The sequence below is a fragment of the Empidonax traillii genome, unplaced genomic scaffold (assembly GCF_003031625.1).
Source record: "Empidonax traillii isolate 1590-97213 ecotype Southwest subspecies unplaced genomic scaffold, ASM303162v1 scaffold15:size5535645, whole genome shotgun sequence".
NCBI lineage: Eukaryota > Metazoa > Chordata > Aves > Passeriformes > Tyrannidae > Empidonax > Empidonax traillii.
In genome coordinates, this window is record NW_020955208.1 from 4,674,277 (window position 1) to 4,685,625 (window position 11,349).

The 11,349-nt window shown below is 44.5% G+C and overlaps 1 protein-coding gene across 1 annotated transcript in view; it reads left to right on the top strand.

Annotated features, from left to right (window-relative positions):
* The first annotated feature begins 4,344 nt into the window (after nucleotides 1-4,344).
* The window catches only part of ZFYVE9 (zinc finger FYVE-type containing 9), a 52,980-nt gene continuing 45,975 nt past the window's right edge, over nucleotides 4,345-11,349 (top strand). The window contains exon 1 of the mRNA XM_027894402.1: nucleotides 4,345-4,436. The gene's annotated coding sequence lies outside the window, so the exon portion shown is untranslated. The remainder of the gene's footprint in view (nucleotides 4,437-11,349) is intronic.

The window sequence follows — 11,349 nt, forward strand, 5'->3', positions numbered from 1 at the left end:
CTGAAAGGGATGACAGGTTGTTACTTCTTAGTGCCCGAGGAAATTGGGTTCTGCGCAGACGAGCAATTAGAATCCACAGCCACGCTCACAGAGCTCTGTCTCACGGGGAGCAGACTTTCAGCACTGAACTGCTTCTGAGAAAATTTTGTTTCTACAGTCACCTGATTCTGATATTTCCAGTGCTGGGAAATCTAACTTGTCCCTTTCTAAAGTGTCTCAGTGATTAATTACCTTCCCTAGTAGAAGACCTCACTGGGAAGCTGAATACAGTCACTGAGTTTTGGGAGTGCTTAGAACCTGAGACTGAGTCACCCCTTCACCTTCTCTTTTGACACTGAAATAGACTGAACATTTTCCCTTCCAATCTAGTTCATTCTTATTCATCTGCTCTGAACCATCTTTTTCCCCCCTTCTATTAAGGAATTAAGGAACTTGGATATCAGACTTCAGGAGCATTGGAACTATTACCAGAAAAAAAAAAGAAAACCAGACATCTTTCTACATTATTCTGTTTATATACCCAAGGATTGCATAGCCTGTTGGCTACAGCACCACACCACCTGCTTATTTTCTTCTGATTATATGCGATGATTCTCCAGGTTTTTGAGCATTAACTTGTAAAGCACAGATTCTCTCATCCTATAATCATCATCTTTATTCTTTGGTGCATGTTTTTACATTTGGCTGTACAGAAATGCATATGACTTGTTATCAAGCTGTCTCAGCTACTTTACAGCATGACTTGTCATTTATGAATCCCTATTGCTTACATCACTTGCAAACTTTGTAAGTGATGATTTTCTGGTTTCCTTAGAGCCATTAATATCAATGCAATACAGCATAGAACTAATTGCCAGAGGACCCAGAAACACATTCTTTGATGATGACTTCCTATTTCCCCACTTTGTAACTGTCAGTTAGGTGGAGTCTCAGCGCTTTTAAATGTGCTGTGATGAATCTGTATCATTTTGGCTTCTTAATTAAAATGCTACAAGTTGTCAGAATAAATATTTTGCAGACCTACTTACCTTCATCAGCAAAACTTGTAATGCCATTAAAAAATCAAATTATTTCAGCAAGATTTATTTTCCACATTAATTTGCATTTATTGCATTTCCATCCTTTAATTGTTTTTTAATCAAGTAATGTAGATATGTCCCATTATATTACCGAGAATTCTTGTCAGTCTGGCAGGTCCTAATTACCCCGGTCACCTTGTTTACCCTTTTAAAACATTGGGACAATGTTGCATCCAGTCCTCTGGAACTTTAACAGTGTTTCAAGATTTATTGAAATCAACATTAATGGTCTAAAGATACTCTGTGCCAGTGCTTTTAAAACTTTTGGATGGAAGTTACTTGGGTCTGCTGATGCCCAACTTCATCAGCTTCTGTTTAACATCCTCCTCAGCGCTTGTTGTAATGGAATGTATCTCATCATCATCACATGGTATTCGTTTATCATCTGCCTCTTCCCCAAATACAGACAAGAAGTAGTTGTTGAGTTCTTCTGTCTTTCCTACACTGTTGTCAACCATTCTACTCTTTCCACCTAGGAACAGAGTGGAACCTTTATTAAGCTTCCTTTCCCCCCTAGTTTCTGCAACTTTCACCGAGCAGTTAAAAAATCCTCTTATTTGTCCTTAACTCTGTTGTTCAGAGATTATTCTTGCATCATTTTGAATCCCTTATCAATTCCCTGGATCTCCTAGCTCCCAGTGGATGTCTTTGTATTGAGCCTGTGACTCTGCTGCTCCCTTCAACCAGGGCACCTCAGAGCTTCCCCTCACCTTTGTAACTGCGCTTCTCGTCCTCTTTCCAGATCCCTGACTTTTGCAAATTGGAGTATCCTTTTCTATATGCTCTTCTTTACGCCTTTTCCTTGGTAACTTCTCCTCAAGAGCTGTGGAACAACGGCAAAATACTTGGGAAAAGAGGTAGGAAACTCAATACCAAATGTCTGTGCTATCATGGGGGAGACCATTGGGCATGATTTCTCATGATGATGCTGTAAAGGATCAGGGACATGGAAGAGCTGAAGATACTTCCTGGAGAATTTGTAACTCTGACAGCGGCACTGAATGTGCCAAGTAGAAGGTCGTGCTCCGTGTCTTACAACTTTGCTGGGGCTTGGAATAAAAATGATTGGTTTGGTTTGGAATAGTTTTTCTCGCTATCCATAGCGAAATGTTTCCTCTTTGGACACTTGCAGAGGGAGCACAGTGAGAACACAGGATGGACAATCTCCCTGTCTTAAGATCAGGTCCCTGGCACCACGACTGCCTGGAGCAGCCATGTGGGTGTTGTGGAGTTTGCTGCTCCTCTAGATACATCTTCATTAGGAACAACTCATGAGGCATCCAAGATACCCAGAAGCAATGGGGAATGAGACCATGTTCCATCACCTTAACTCACAGAGATGTTTCCCATTGCATGTTTTGCATGCTTTCATGTGACAGCACTTTTGCAAAACAGCAGATTATAATATACTTCAGGAAAAACCTCTCAGTGTTTGGTGAGAAAACATTGCAAGGAGTGGTTGTATCCAGAGGGATTAAAGAAGAACAAAATTATGATAGTGATATGCCTCTGTGAGACATCTGTAGATGGCAGACCTATGTGCTTGCATGCATTTGGCCAGAGGGTATGGAGTGTTACATTGCTCACTCTTTAATTTACTTCCTTTTAGTTCGCCAGGCACATTGTGTGTTTAGCAGTCTGAGGTGTTTCAAAAGAATTGTTTTGAGGATGGTAATTGTGTATTGGACCGATCTGAAGCCCTCATCTGTGCTTCACAAGCATGACACCATTAATTGCTGCAGAGATAGCAAGTTGGGGTTAACAGGGACTGCTTTATGGGAGAAAATAGATTCCATCTCCATTAACATGCTACTCCCAGCTATGATTGATGAGCATTTTTTTATCTTCTCAGCTCTTTGCCCATGGATTGATGATTCAGTTGATTGGGAGTATCTTGCATTTTCTGCTTGAAAAGCACATAGTTCTACCAGAATCAATGAATAAACATTAAGTGCTTCCCTTTCATTTCCAGCGGGATGGGCTGATGCTCTTGGAGCAAGGAGGCCTAGATTTTATCACCGGGGCTCATTACACCGTATTCATTGACATACCTGGGAAGTTAATGGAGAAGCCCAACCTGCTGGAAAGTGATAGCCTAGAAGTGTGAAGGCCTGAGAAGAGGGAATGGCTGTGCAGCTGCATTAGCAGCCATCACACTCGCCTTTCCATCCCTCCTGAGGTGACATGGCCCTCCCGCAGCTGGGAGGTCACAGCACTGCCCGAAGGTGAGGGGGCAGCGGCTCCTTCCCATCCCCCGGCGTGGAGCGAGCCCTTCGTGAGGGGGAGCCGGGATGAGGGATTCCCGAGGTGAAGGATCCAGATGCGAGGGGTTCCTGAGGCAAGGGGGTCGTAAGGCGAGGGGTGAGGGTTTCCTGAGGCACTGAGCTCTGCTGCGGGAAGGGTGAGGCTGCCGGGGGCCGAGGGGCTGGCGGTGCACGATGTGTCCGGGACGGCAGCCCAGCACTGTCCATCCCCCCGCCCACCGTGTACACACCGGACCGAGACACTCGAGAATTGACATTTCCTGGAGCTCCCGAGCGCCTGCAGCCAGGCGGGGAAGTGTCCCGCTCCCGGCATGGGCGGCCCCCTCCTCTTGGAGAGAACGGGCGAGGCTGCGGGCGCTCAGTCACGGTTTGGCATAACCTGTCAGCTAGCCATCGCAGCTCGTGTGATGAACGAGCGTGTTTGGTTGTTGTTTGGTGTGGCGTGTTTTCGTTTGTTTTATTTTTTCATTTCTGGAACCCTCTTTGCGGACGATCGGACGTGCCTGGGAGCGGGTGGCCCCGTGCCTCGCACCCCTCAGGGCGGCCGCGGGTGTCCCTCTCCGATGGTGAAGGTCCTCAACGCGGAATGGCGAAATAACACACGGACGGCTCCCAGCCGCGAGCGCCGCTGACCAGGGAGTGCTCGGTCACATCACATCCCCGCTGCAGCCGCCCGCGGGGCAGCTCGCTCGGTGTGGTGCGTGGGTGCCCTCCGGCCGGGCTGCCGGCCGTGCCGCCCCCCAGCCCCGTGTATGTGTGTGTCCGTGCGTGTGTTTTTGTGGCGGCGGGTCCCGCGGGCTCGGCGGGACCCCGCGCGGGGAGGGCGGGCGGCGGTGCCGGCGCGGAGCCCGCGGCGCGGGGCGGGGGCGCGGCCGGTCCGCGCCGCCTCCCCGGCGGTGCCGCAGTGCCGTGCGCTGCCGCCGGGGCCGGCCAGGGGGCGCTGCTGCCGGGCGCTGCGGCGGCCTTGGCCGCGGAGGCAGCGAGCGAGCCCGGCTGGCGGCGGCGAGGGCGCGCCGGCCCCCCGCGCTCCCGGGGCAGCACCCGGGGGATCCCCCTCGCCATGCGCACCCGGCGGCGCCTGCTGCCTCCCGAGGTGAGTGAGCGCCGCCCGGCCCGCCGCCCCTGGGCCCGGCAGGCCGGGGTACCCCGCTCCCCAGGCCCCTGCCGCCCGCAGCGAGGCCCCTCGGGCGGGGAGGGCTCCGGCGCCTCCGCGGAGCCTCCGTGTCGCCCACGGCTTCGCGGGCCTGGGGGGGCACCGGGTGCCCCCTCGCCCCGCCGCCCTTGTCCCCCGCACGCCGCCCAGGGGAAGGCAGCGGTCGCCCCCCAGCCCTCTCCGGCCGCCCTGCTCCTTCGAGTCCCCTCCCCGCCGGTCCCCCCTCCGTCCCCGGGGTGACCCGCTCGCTCGGGGCACCTTTTTCCCCGCGCCGGCGATGCCGAGGACGGGGAAGGAGCTCTGGCTCCCCTCGGGACCCCCGTGTGCCGGTGCGGGGCAGGGCGAGGCTGTTCCCGGGCAGCCGCGGCCGCCAGCCCGGCGAGGGGAGGATCCCTGTTTGCATCTCGTGCCCTTTTTATGGCCTGATCTCCGCTCTCTCCCCGGGCAGGGAATGTTACTTGCTCATCGAGATGTGTAACAAGTCACTCCTGCAATGGTGGTAGTGGTGAAGGGGGGTGGGGAGAGCGGCCGGGATGCGTTTTATAACATCTCTAATTACGTGAAATTGTGGTCATGTCTCACTCTAAGAATAACTGGCACTCTTGGCATGTCGGACTTTTTGCAGAGGTGGGCTGGTTAGTTGCTTATAAATGTTACGGCTAAATAGGTGCCTATGGCAGAGGTTGGCTCAAGAATTGTTTTTATCTCGTTAACCAGACTGAGAAACAAGTAGCAGATGGAAATTGATAGACTTTATATTTTCGTGTTAACGGTCTTGTTTATTTATAGACAAGATATTCCTTAATATTTTATGACAGAGGTTTTTCAGAGGGTGTAATTTTTATACATGTTTTCATTTGGTTCTGATATTAAAAGTTAACTGAATTCTGTCAATCTTATTTATTAAGTGTGGTTGTCTCAGATTAGAATTTCTGAATAACACTGCCCTCATTTTTTGGGTCCAGGCTGAATCCAAAACTAGAAGGAGCCCTATATAAACAAGTAAAATAATAATAACAACAAAAAAGATGCTCTACTTGAATAAAAGCTTATATTTTCTTTGGGCATCATTTAGCTAACAAGACAATGTTTGAAAACATTGTAATTAACTTTTATTAGCAAGTCATTTTTGATTGTGTGGAACAAATCCAGGTTTTAGATATACCTTCAGTGGTGGAAACATCACCACAATCCTTTGTTACTGCCTGAACCCAGCAGTGTGCTGCTTTTTATAAAGTTACAGCATGTGATGCAAAATGAGAAGAACAGTCTCCTTGACCCAAGAGAGACAAAATTAAAAATCTCTTCAGAGGTTTGGGGAATCTGAAATGGAAGCTGAAAAGGGTCTAAAATTTCAAACAAGCCTCCCTCTAATTGAAGCCCTGATCCACACTGTACACGTTACCGTGTTCTGACACACTGATTGATTCTCGTTGCTTTATGGGGTCTCATTTAGTGTGTGAAAAAGGAAGAAACCCACCCCAAAACTGCAGTGCTGACTCCTGATACTGGGTGTTGTTTTTGTGTGTTAGCTTTGAGTCAGTTATGAGGCCAGGGATTAAACGCTTTCAAAGACACACATTTCAGGATCTGAGGCCTGGGGCTAAGGCTGAGATGAAATACAGTTTTTTTTAGTTTGGCATAAAGTCTGACTGTGGTTGTCTCAGGGAACAAAGGTAGAGGCTGAACAAAGATGCAATATTAAAACTTGTGGCCAAAGAATGATAAGCTTTTCATGTCTGTTGTAGTCTGTCCACTAGCTGTGGCAGCTTTAGCAGAAAGCAGCTTGCTGGTTTTTGGCTCTACGGGCTATCTGTGAAAAATTACCTGGAAATTATTATGGTAAAGGATTAGAGCGCAGTTTTGCTTTTGGATAAAAGTTGGCTGAAAATAGATTTTTGTGTATTCATGTTTTGTTGATCAGAAAAATCTTTTCGATGCACTAAGCCAAGAATCACACAAATGAAAGTGACTTTCTTGACCAAAAATGAGTTGAGGGACAATAGTTTCAGTGCCCAGTCAGTCCCTGTGCTGATGAATCACTGACCTTTTCCAGAACACTGTTGTGAGGCACCAGTATATTCATGGGCTGCTTTGAAAGTTTTACGTAAAGGCTGCTGTTTATTTTTTTAAGGTGATTGAGATTAAAGACTCTAAAGAAATCGAAAGGTGGCCTGTTTATAGTTCTGTTGTTCGTGATTCTTTAGGAGGCTTGAACTTTGAAATGGACAGAAATGTGAACTGAGTGTTTGGTTTTCCCTGCTGTTGTTTCTGCAAAGCATTGAGAAATGTGTCCCTACAATGATACTGCAGGTTTACAAAGCTCTTGGTATTGATAAGAAATAGATAGTCAAGAGTAAATGGCTGAAAGTAACTGGAAGTGTGGAGTTTTAGGTGATAGAAACAGCTTTTACTTCTGTGTTGGCTTTAAGTGTTGGCTGTATCTTGCAACGCTGGGAAAATTATATCAATTAATGTAAATGGATGGGAAGTTATAAAAGATACATGAAGGATCCTTCGTTGACACAGTAGTTTCTACTTGAGTTAGAATTCAGGAAAATTAGAATTCAGCATACATATTCATACAACTTTTTTGATTACTAACTTGAGCAAAACAGGCTTGTTATCACAAGAATAACACACTGAAAAATCAGTGTGGTAAAAGTAAATGACCATTATCATAATGTACACAAATATAATTTATATATAAAGAATTATTTGTTTTATAGAGATAAATTATTTTATTTTTACAGATAACTAAAGTACTTTCCTACTTACTGTTTATTTGACTGGGTTTCACTTAACTGAAACAAAAGCATAGCACAATTTTTTTTGATTTTGGCTCTGAAGATTCTTTTTAGACGTTGCACATTCGTAGATTTTAAGTTGCTCAGTTAAATCTTAATGAATGTATTTCTCAGCTAGTGTTTGTGGGAAGGAATGAGTGTGAGCGTCAAGCTTAGGGTATTAAACTCTGTCACTCTTTTAAATGTTACTTTCTAGAGAAAATTACAAGACATTGCAGATCCCAGGACCTTTTCATTGGGATTAAGGGAATACTGCACTCAGTGCTTTTGTCTTTGACAGGTATTTGTTTTATAAATGTGCTTTATGAGGGAGAAACTTTTGTATCACACACATGCAGAATCTGGGATATTTAGGAATGCTGATATTCAGATTGCCATAGCAGACAGGTGGAACAGGAGAAATGCTTCTAAGCTGAGTTTATATTGTTTCAGTGAAAAATTCCAGTCTGCTTTATTCCTGGATTATTACATCAGTAATTATATTAGCATTGTACTACTAGAAGGGATAAGCAGAGATGTGTAATATTGGTATTTATTCTTCAAGAAATAACAGCCCTTCAACCTCAACATCAAATAGGCTTAATGTGAATGGCAGAGGAAATCCATAAAGGGTTGCTTAAACTATTCTAAAGGTTGTGAGTAGAGAAATCTAATTAATTTAAAACAGAGGTTGAAGACAAACAGTGTGTGCCCAGGAACCTAGGGGGGACAACACAAGTCCAGTCAGTTGACTTTTGCACAGGCATAGTTCTGTCACAGTAAAAAAAAAAAAAAAAAAAGTGAGAAGCTATGTGAAAAACAGGTGTGGAGTCCCTAAAGCACAGAGAATCTCCAGGTTGGAAGTGTGGAGCTGGAGTGCTCTCTGAATAGCTTGTATGGTGTCCTCAGCCTGAGTATAAACTGAGGCGAGAGTTGTGTTCCTTACGAAGGCCAGTGAGAGAGAACTTTAGGAAACGTTACTGTTGTTTTGCTTCCACGTGAAATTTGATAATTTGGAAATGTCAGTGTGTGACAGTCGGACCATATGCCGTGTTCTGAAGTTTTGGTGTCACTGTGTTAAACTTTTCACATGCTTTGTCCCTGGTGTACATTGGGCAAGTGAAAACGTGGACTTCACTGTCGGATTCCCACTTGCACTGTTGTTTTGTTTGTCTCTGTGTTCTCGAGTAGCAATTAGTAACTTTCATATGGAATTGTTTGCAGATAATGGTAGTGGCTGTACCCTCTGTATTCTGTCTCAGTGTTATATAGAGAGTGTATATAAATATCTTTATCTTGTTTGCTACACATGTTAGTTATTACTTATCTCTCTGATATTTTGGTGACAACTGAAGCTACACATCTACCTATGAGTCAGTGGAGTCAAGGTAGTATCAGGTGTTTAAGGGAATACTCTGAGGATCTAGAAAAATTCCAGTAGGCTCTGCTAGGATCCTCCAGAATTTTCTGTCAAGAACTGCATTCCATGCTACTTGTGTAGATTTTGCTTCTGTTTCTATACTTTCCCCTCCCCCTTTTTCGTTATCAACAAGGGCATTTGATGTTTTTTGGTTTTTTTTTTTTTTTGAAGATTGATTGCTTAATGAAATTGAATCAGACTTTACATTTGGAAGTGCTATTGCCAGTTAACAATTTTTCTGAAAAATTTTTCTGTCGGATTGCTGTTATGGTTTGGTTCCAAAATAGTAACAAAGGTGGAAAGCTCCCTAATGGAGGCTTGAGGCATCAACTGATTCTTTAGACTGTGCTACCGAGCTCTGGTCTGGGGGATGGCTTTGTATATAAAGCAATGCAGTAATGGATCTTCACCACTCTCTCCCTGGTTTTTGGCCTGAGTCGACCTGAACTGACATTCACAGCAGTTACAAAAAGCACTAAAGCCTAATATAGACAAAGCTGGAAGTATTTGTTTGTTTTTTTCTGCTACTATCTTTGTTTGAAAATACTTCCCTGCTGTAGAATTTGGCTTGGTAGCTATTTTAGGACTGTTCCCCAGCTATTTTTCATTAGTGGCAGAGGAATTAGGCACGATCAAAGATGCTGTAAGTGTTTTCAGCCTTTCATTGTGTTGAGAAAAAAAAAAAATCCCTTGTCCTTTTAAGAGCTGGAAAACAAACCCTATGTACCAAATTCTGACTGTAATGACTGTAGTGTTTCATTGTGAATTTCACTTATTGACTGTTTGCACTTCAGTTTTGCTGATGAGCAGTTGTGGGCCTGCATAAGAAGGCAACGTGTTTAGTGCATGTCTTCAATTCAGTGCCTTTTTTTTGTTGGTGAAGTGGTAGCTGGGAGGAACCTGTCCTTCCCTCTTCCCGGCATAGAGTATCCAGAGGTCACTTCCTATCAGGTGATAAATTGAAATTAGGCCGTACTTATGTCAGAGATTCATGTGAGCTCTATCAATTACAGAAGAGCTGTAACTGCCCCAGTAGCACCTACCAGCCTTATTTCTGCATTCGTGCAGTTTGTAAAAATACTGTAACCGGAAAGGGTTTGTTTACTTCTGTGAGATACTGGAGCCTTTTCTGTAAATAATAGAACTCAAACTTTATAAACCTGCTCTGGAGTACAACGTTCGTATTTTACTGTAAGTTTCAGATTTTATTTATGGAAGTAATATGGGTGAAATACATTAGCAAATTCATAACAGATTATCAATGGATGAACACACACTGGTGCATTTTCCCAAAAAGTAGTATGATGCACTTAAAAGGAGTTGGTAAATGTTCAGTGTAAGAAGAAGATCAAAGAGCTTTCTAAATCACAGAATCGCTTCTTTATCTGGGAATGACACCGACTATTAGAGGAGCTCTTCTGTTTCCACGTTCAGTTTTGTTGTGTCAAAACTCTGCTTTGAACTCGGTGTACACGTTGACTTACCTGTTTTCACTCCAAGTGAGATCTAGAAGATTGATTTAGGAACACTAAAATAAAGGCCAAACCATTTGAAACGATGAAACTATGAATTTATAGTGGATATAGTTGTTATGAATTCCAGAATTGGCAAACTGTATGCGTATGCATAAAATTTATTGCTTGATCAGTTGGCCAGTCAGATTATTGGAAGTTTGTAAGATACTACAGGACAAAAGTTGTAGATATTTTCAGATTTGTGAGGGTTTTGTTTCCTAGTTATTATTTACTGTACTTTTCTTACATTTCTTTTAACCTGGTCAGTGAAACATTTCTCATTTTTCCTTTTCTTTTTCAACAACTTTTGATTTTTTTTTCCTTCCCTCTTCTCCTCTTTTTTTCAACGGTTGGATTTTAAGAGCGAGGTTGAAGAACAATGTCATAAATAGTGAAATATGGTGATGTGGGTTCCTCTGGTCTGTGGTGCTCACACCTCCTGGTGACCTTGGGTGTGCCTCACGTCCTCTATCTCCGAGATAAGGCTTCTGTGATGTGTGTGGGGGTGACAGGTAATCCCTGCTCCTGTCACCTGCCCCATGTGCCTGGCAGGATTCAATCTGTATTCCTTCTTCAAGTTCTGCAGCTCTGAGCTTTGCATATCAAAATGTTTGTGTCCCAGGTTGGAAGTGCAGCGCTGCAGAGGTGCAACCTTTCCCTGCAGATGAGCTGGAGGAGCAAGAGCAGCTGGGCCTCAGTGGGCTGTGCAGGAGAGGGATGGATGTCTGTGCTGGTCCAGGGATAAAGGAGCTCCCATCACTCCAGCTGAAACATGGGGAGTCTAAAGTCCAACTTCATTTCTGCTGCCTAGGATTTATTTGTCACTCTTAATTCCTTAGGGTTTGTGGAAGAGTTTGTAAGTAGCAGGGAAATTATTGCACAATCTGGAGATGGAGAGAACTGCGTTTTGTTTCCAGTTGGAAGATGAGTTGAATGAGTTGATACAGTGTAAAGCAAATCCGATGTTTTAAGTATCCGAGGCCTTTGAGATACTTTATTAGTAAGCATTTTTTTTCTACCATCAGTGGAATGAAGGAATCTTGTTTTCCTGTAAATGTAAATCCTTTTTGCCCCATAGTATCTCTTCCCTTGCTTTCCCCTCTTCATTTCATCCCATCTTTCTCCTATAACAC